Raw genomic sequence first — 6,669 nt, 5'->3', positions numbered from 1 at the left:
AAAAGTAAAGTTTAGTCATTTGGGCCATTCCAACAAAAAAAAAAAATTGGCCCTATTTTTAGATTTTTTGGCCCTATTCTTAATTTTTTTGGGCCATACCCATTAAGTTTTTTAATTTTTGGTCCTTACTTTCAAATGCTCACTTTTTTTGGCTCTTATTTCATAAAAAACAACCAAAATAAATTTTTTTTTTTTAATAAAAAAATTCAAAGGAATTGAAAAAAAAAAATTGACTGGCCCCCTTCCATAAAATTTCCTAAGTCCGTCCCTAAGAACAAGTAAGTTCTATAGAGACTTTTTTGTTTGTTTGCTAGAAATTTGAGCAACATACAAAATTAACGGAATCTCTATCGAAAAAAAGACTACCAATAATAGGTATTTTTCACACCAATTTCACACTTTACATGTTTTTAAGTGACTTACATTAAAAAAAAAAAACCACTAAAAATATAATATAAAAATATGTAATAAATTAAGGGTACCCGACCCGAGTCTAGACGCATGCAGTGCAAAAGTCACATTACTATATTTTTCATTTTCAGTTAGTCAATGTTATTCTTTGTGTGCATATGAAAGTGGACTTTAGTGAGCTTTTCCTGACCAGGGAATGAAGAATAGAGACATGATTCTTGCCCTTGTCGTTCTTTTCAAACTTTTTTTATACAATTTTCTTTGTTGGGGGGAGAGAGAGAAAGAGAGAGAGTGTGTATTGTAGGTCGGTTTAGAGTTTTTTAATTTTTAATTTTTAAGTGGGTCGGTTTAGAAGTTGAATGAACCTTCGGTGGCCGTAGAGCTCCCAACAGATAAAGTGAATTTTTTTTTTTTTGTTGGGGAAATTATATTTACTGTTATTTAATTACAAAGTAATTTGTCCTTAATAGATAGCTCAATCGACTGAGAATCACGCCTTATGAAACAAAGATCATTAGTTCAAATTTTCTTCCCCTTTGTGCGAATATGTAAAATAAAAAAATAAAAAATTACAAAGCAATTTGTAATAACAAATTTTCTATCCCAACATTTAATTTCTGCAATATTTGCCAAATGAGTCCATAATTTTATAGAAAGGACCCAATACTTGACATGAGAAAACATTCCGACCTTTTATTATTATTATTATTATTTTATTTTTAAAGCTAACAAAACGCTAGTTAGCACATGGGGATGGGGTTAGAGCTTAATCCCATTTTTTCCAGATTAAGATCTAGCGGATCTTAATCCGGGGTTAGAACTTCTTGTAGTACTTGTTGGAAAAAGAGAAGAAAAAATGCTCATAGTAGTTGGAACTTTTATCAAAATAAAAATTTTCAAGCTTTGAAACGCATTAATCACTCTTTTAAGATATGTTCACACCGTTATCAAATTTCTTATTTTGTTAGTGACTCTATAGTTTATAACAATGAGTAATGACACGTCATATTCAATAAAATTTTTACTTGTGTATATATCAATGAGCTAATCTATTAATTTTGTCTTATCATTTAAAATATCACATTAAAAAGAAAAAAAAAAGAATAAAAAAAAAGGTGGTTTCGAATCACCGGTTTTTGAGAGTGATTTGACCATGCCTAATCATCCATATCTTTTTTCTTTTAACTTTTTCTTAGATTCTCGGGGCTTTTTATTTTTAATTGAAAATGACATTTTGTAAATGATATGACGAAGATAATTGATGCTAACTCAATAACGTGTGCTTGTGTCAAAATTTTATTAGATATAACATGACTATTAACGATTAACCTACACGTCATAGCTCCCCGCTAACAAATCTAACACTTAAATTGATAATGGTGCACAAATTAAAAAAATCATTTGCTATCGGATATAATGTGCGTGATCATCACCTTATACAAAATGTAACAAGGACCGATTTAATAATAGATGCATACCTTAATAAATGATTTTGTGTGTTTTAAACCTTAAGGACTAATTAATTCTATAAAAGATCAATCCAAAAGAAAAACGTCTAATCAAAAAATATCACAGAGAGAGGGGTAACGGTTGAAGAAAGCGACAAGAACAACTGCGTGTTGGATCCATGTAGGGAGGTGTGGGGTGGATGGTATTTTCACTATTTTGGCATCGACAAAAATGGTCGACAATGACTGCCTCCAAAGCTGTTGAGTGGTGCTCTGTAAAGGGCAAACTATTGTATGCATCTCTACGGACACGTATCAATCTATCAACTCTATTTTTTTCTTACCATAATATAAATTTAATAAATTGAATATATATATATATATATATATATATATAAAATTACTTTTCATTATAGTAATGTTATAAATTTTCTTAAAGTCTTTTTAGAGTTATTTTAAATGTGATGTCTTTTAAAACTACTAAGAAAAATTAATAAATTAAATCTCAAATTCAATAGTAATTTTAAAACTCACATTACATTTGAGATGACTCTAAAAAGACTTATACCATTACTCTATTAATTCTTTATTCCATTGTTCTTTCATTTATCAGGTTATTCTGCTGGATTTATTTTGCAGAATAAAGAAAAAATGTTTATAATTTGGGGAAAAAAAAAAAGAATTCATATGCTCCAGCGTCGGCAGGGACTGAGGATTGATAACTTTGAAAATTAATTAACGATTTAATCCAAAAATTGCGTCCTATCGGGATTCAGCCAAAATGGGTCGAAGCCTCGAACTCCGAGCCGGCTGCGTAAACGTGGCATAACATATGGGGAATCATGGAATGTCCCCTCAACATATCCAATCAGGAAGCGAAACGTGGAGTGATGTCAGGGTGAGCATATCTAGGTCCACGAGAGGGAGTCTGGGTCCCACGACATCAATCTGAGCGTGCGTTTGTGCAGCCATGCTCGAGAATCTATCACAACCGTCCGATGATTGATGATTGGTTCTACTTGAGTGCGTCACGTGTTGAAGCAGTTTGGGTACGTTGACGCCATGGCGCTGGTGCGTCACACGTCACTAAAACCCTAATTACGGGTCTCGAACTTCGTGTTTTGATCCTTGCCGGTTTGCGTCACTCATCTGGACCGTGACATAAACCCATGTCCTTTTATTTATTTTCATTTTTTGAGAAAAATATAAAAAAGACCTTTAAACTATTGGCGGTTTGCATTATACTCTTTAATGCTTAAAAGGTAATAAGATAGTCCTCAAATTATTAAAATGTATTAAAAAAATCACTTATTTTTTTATATTTCTATAATGTTCATATTTTTTTAACAAATAAAATAATAAAAGAATTGTTAAAAAAAACCAAATAATTTTTTTTAAATACAAAAAAACCAATGGCAAATAAATAAAAAAAATGTTTTTTAGAATAAATAAATAATTTAGGCAAACTACAATGACTATTCATGTCGTATTAAAGTAAAATCAAATATACGGTTTTTGAGATATTCTAAAAAAAACAATTTAGTTTATGAAGTCAAATTCTATTAAAAATTTGTTTTTATTTTTCCATTGATTTTACTTCAATATGACATGAAGCAATTTGTAATTTAGGCCAACTACATCGACTAATTATTTATTTATTCTAAAAAAATAATTTTTTTTTTTGGTATTTATTCGCCCAATGGTTTTTTTTTTTTTTTGTATTTTTCACTAATCTTTTTGGTTTTTTTTTTTTTTTTACAATTATTTTATTATTTTATTTGTTAAAATAATAGGGGTATTATAGAAATATTAAAAAAATAAATGATATTTTTGATACATTTTGGTAGTTTGAGGAACCACTTTAATAGTTTTTGAATATTAAAGGATTATATTGCAAACAGTTAATAGTTTAATGAGCTTTTTAATATTTCGTAGTTTTGACGTTTTTATTTCTTAAGCATTATACGGCAGAAGAGTACAACTAGTCCAAAAATGATGGTTATAATATATATATATATATATATATATATGAGTATTAGTTTACTGTCAAATAATAATTTACATTTTAGTGATTAAAATGGCGTGAAAAGAGGTAATATTTTGTAGTAAAAGCTATTATTCTTGTAAGAGTATTTTAACAAAATATTAACGCTCTTGCTGCTGCATGAAAAGTATATTAAATATAATAGGCATAATGCTAGAAATTTGTCTTATGTTTTTTTAAAAATTTATGTGACTTTTAAAAATATTATTAAACTTATGATTGAATATTATTGAATATTAATATTATTTTGTAAGACACGTGATGGCTTATTTGTGTTTTGTTCTAATAAAGAAGATATTAGGTCTTTGTTATGTATAAATTAATTCATTAGTAGTTGTTTAAGTTTCAAAATTCAATTGTTTTACAAATACACATCAATTTTAAATAAAGATGGGAGAAGTTATATCAATAATTGAATGAAAAACGAATTAAGTAAGAAAAGACATAACACACAGCTTTTTGTGCACATTATAGGATTAGAAATGAGAATAACAGAAGGTGGGAGTAGAGTGTGATTTGATGGAGTAGGGGTGGGCTTAAATAATAGAGTGTGAAGGGAAGAGTGAAGGTGATTTGATTTGATTGGGGAGAGCAGTGGGTTCACATCATGGGACCCACCTCTGTATAGGACTACTAAGATACTTTATAAAGACACAAAGGAATATTTCTGTTCTTTTCATACCGGCATGCCATATGCCCAATTCCTGTCACACCTCCTAATTACACCATTTTACAAAAATTCCGGGTTTTAGTTATATAAGTGAATTTTAATCTGATTTATTTGATTAATTATGTTATTTTTTTGAACTTTAATTCATTAATTTAGTTAATTTTGAAGATCAGATATAAAAATGAGAATAATAATATATATTAAAAAAAAAAAAAAACAAAGGAATATTTATGTTCTTTTCTCATACCTGCAGTACTTCCTCCGCATGTGCAATTCCTGTCACGTAGAACACGTCCAACACTGCCGAATAAGAACTATGTGAGGACCAATTGACATATGTCTTTGAAATTTGTGATTTTTACGTGTTTTTTTTTTACATGAACATGGTTTGTTAAGAGTTTTTATTCTTTTCCTTTTTCATTTCTCTTTTTAAAAACATAAAGATTAACAAATAAATAAAAATTAAAAAGCAAAACATTCAAAATTGTTTTTATTTTTATGTGACATCATAACACTTTAAAATAAAAAATAAAAAAATACCATTCAAAAGCCATCAACAAACCGGTAATTCCCACATACATTTCACAGAGAAATGCTATATAGTATTTATATATATATATATATATATGGGATTATACTCATTTTTTTTTTTTTTTTGACATGTCCGCACAAGAGGGGGAGGAAAATTTGAACTAGTGACCTCCGCTTTATTAAGCATGGTTCCAGCCTATTAAGCTACCTCTTGAAAACAAATCTAATGGTTAATATTTTTTTAAAAAAAAAACGTGGATGGGGAAAGATGAGAGAAGAATTGAGAGAATATTAAATAGCATCTCTTAAAAGGTAAATATCAAAAAAAAAAAAAAAAACAATTTAAAGGAAAATTTTGTCCAAAACATAATATCATCCCAAAAAAAAAAAAAAAAACCAAAATTGATTTTGATGAATTATTCACACGCCAATACCATAACATTACGATTTTTTTTTTTTTTTTTTGGGTCATTTTTTGCTACTAAAATCACTTTTTATAAAACAGATGGTAAAACGTTTTGACAAAATTTTACCGATAAAAGCTCTATTTTTTAACGCAGTCTCAAACTGGCTCATATTCCACTTGGGCGCGCATAAAAATTTCTCAAATCCGTCCCCGGTAAGACGGTGCTCAAGTCTACTAATCTTCAATGACTATTACCACATTTGAACGTTGGCTCTAGCTTCTACCCATATCAGGACTTTATAAGAAGAACAAACACGCAACCATATCTAAAGCAGAGAGTTGAGACCCACACAGAAACTTCCTTGTGAAAAGGAGACAACAATCAACATTCCTTGAGCTCACTTAAGAAGCCTTTCCTCTATGAGATCTTACCACAATCTTTTACAAAGAAAGAGACAAGGACTGTCCAGCTTAGGGTGGACCCACCCACTGAGAAGAATTACTTGTGGGACCCATCCATTGAGCATGAGGATGGAGGTACCTAGTCAGGTTTAGCCAACAAGTATCATGCTCTGCCTAACAACTGATTTTGTTTCAATTAATATTAATTTTGGACCAAACACATTAAAGGTTAGTGCTTTGATGACCCAACTCAAGAGTAATGGTGCTTATATTTTATAAACAAGACATAAATTAAACCAAGACAGCTAACCCAACAAGTCAAGCTATGTGTCCCAAAATTTCAAAACGTTCCATTAGAAAGAGAAAGGTTAACCTGTTGTATGACATTGGTTTTTCAACTCATCCTTTTGAGTCAAATTAGTTATCACCACAGGACATTCCCTCATTAAAATGAAAACATTCCTACACTAAAGCCATTCAACCAGGCCCTTTTGTCCCCTAAAATTGTAGTATAATATTGTATCGTTAATGACTAAAGATTCTGAAAATCAATCTTGACTTTACAGCGAAATGACATGTACTACTAATGGACCAAGTTTTTCTTTAAACTGGGTCGTAGGAAATCTATATTGTTAATGGCTAAAGATTTTGAAAATCAACCTAACTTTAGTGAAATGACAAACATTGCCATGGAAGAGAATTTTCTTCGAAATAGCATTAGATTCTTCAACCTAGTCTATAGAATTACCACGTCTCT

This window comes from Corylus avellana, chromosome ca1 (genome assembly GCF_901000735.1).
Source record: "Corylus avellana chromosome ca1, CavTom2PMs-1.0".
Classification (NCBI taxonomy): domain Eukaryota; kingdom Viridiplantae; phylum Streptophyta; class Magnoliopsida; order Fagales; family Betulaceae; genus Corylus; species Corylus avellana.
Note: the sequence above shows the minus strand (reverse complement) of the source record.